Raw genomic sequence first — 2081 nt, forward strand, 5'->3', positions numbered from 1 at the left:
TAAGTTTTTGTTTCGCGAGACACGTCTTTAAGTTTAGCGCATGGAATGTAGGATGAACGGAGCTCAAATGAATCGAAAAATCTAAATGGCTAGCAACGGGTCCAAAACGCCCCAAGATTTTTAAAAGGATCAAAATATAGCGAATTTAGCTTTCTACGTTTCCTGAAACGAATTACACCTCCTCAAGATGCGACTTTTTACGTTACGCGGTTTTTCACATGGAATTTGAAAAGTTTACATCTAACAGTGGCATAGCTCCTTTGGCGACTACGGTCGTCTCGAGCCTTTATGAGGTTAAAGAAGTTTCTTGGTTGTTCCATGAATTAGCTCGGGTTCGGTGGTTTGATTATCATTAACTTGGTTCTACAAAAGGAGAATGACGTTTCCGGTCACATAAGATTTCAAAAGGTGTGACATTAAGACTTGAATGATAACCATCGGCGTAAGAGAATTTAGTAAAGGCAATGACTTTTCTCAAGAAATTTTGAAGTCGATAACACGAATTCGTTTTATGATTCCCAAGGTTTGAATCGTATGTTTGTTTGGCCCTTCGAGATGCGTTGATGTGTTGTACTCATGTTTAAACGTGGTCCCGAGGCTTTTCGAAAAGCACTCCGAAATCTAGAAGTGAAACAAGAACCTCGATCTGAAATGAGGTACATTTCTGAAAGGTATGTTTGAACGGGTACATCAGGACTCGAAAACGTTAGTTAGAACAAATTTCTCAAGAAATTTGCGTCGCGAAAGATTTATCTGTTTCCAAAAACGTTTGTCGGAGCAAGTTCTCATCGGTTTCTGAAAACGTTCGTCGGGGCTATTCACCCTCGAGGCGAGTACTAGTATAACGTGAAGAGTCTATCTCTCCATTGAAAATTTAGAATCAAAGATTTCCTTATACGGAAGTACGAGTGTAATACGAGAGAAGTTTCCACCTCGGTGTGAGCATAACAGGTATATTGTAGTTCGTTGATAAAACTGTGCGAGGACGAGATAGTATTCATGTATAACGTATGTTTGAAGTTGAAAGAATTCGTCATTCATTCGGAAGCATAAATATGGTTCGACAATATTCGAAGGTGTGTCCCCGGTATGGTTGTTGTTAGTACTTTCGGAGTTTCCAGATGTCCAAACATGAATAGATGAAGTCATGTACATGGCACATGGTGGTGATTAGGTTGATCGAGTCCAATCACCATCACGAGTCATTAGAACTTTGGTATGGCTTACCGTAATATAACCACGTTGATCGAGTGTCGTTATATTACGCTAACTCATACCTCCATTCCCACATCACTCCATAACATCAAGTTCGTGTAACTGTGAAGATCTAGGATGAACAAAATGTAACGATGTCTCAAACGTGACTCGTATTAAATCGAAAGAATTTCTGCAACTCTAAGGAAGCGTTCCCCGAGGGAAGTGTATAAATGTTTGTTCACGTCAATGCGGTTCGAGTCAGACAATAATGTATTCAGGTATGAAAAGAGTAACGAGTCATGATAACGAGTATCACGCAACCGTAGTTATAAATGTTGATGACGATACTCACCTAGAGTAGTGATGGTAGTAACACCAAAAAGTAGATAGTAAGAAACACCAGTGGGAAACCGATAGTAAGTTGAAACGGTGGCAAATAACAATCCGGGAGACAGAGTTCCCGAACAAGTATGACTAATGAAGTCGTCGTCATCCATACGTGTATGAATCTTGAATTTACGTGTGTTACCAGAAAGTGGCAGAATACGGATTCGTATGATGAAAGTTGGGTACCATTAAAAAAATTTGCCTAAGAATGATTCAAGTATAATGCACAAGTAGTCAAGTAAGTGCTATCTATAGCAAATGTATGTCAGAATGCAATGGCAAACTATCCGGTTGTAGTCTAGATTCATTAATGCGTCCCAACGACTCTGTCAGACACACTAATGCACATCCTAGTTCCCTACAACCAACGCTCTGATACCATCTGTAGCAACCCGACCAAATCGTCATTGACGGCGCCGACTACTTAGGTCCCGTTACGTGGTCGTAGTCCCTATATGAGACTCGTTTGACCAAAATTATGTCGCATTCTTTTGAAA

This window comes from Rutidosis leptorrhynchoides, chromosome 5, assembly GCF_046630445.1.
Source record: "Rutidosis leptorrhynchoides isolate AG116_Rl617_1_P2 chromosome 5, CSIRO_AGI_Rlap_v1, whole genome shotgun sequence".
NCBI lineage: Eukaryota > Viridiplantae > Streptophyta > Magnoliopsida > Asterales > Asteraceae > Rutidosis > Rutidosis leptorrhynchoides.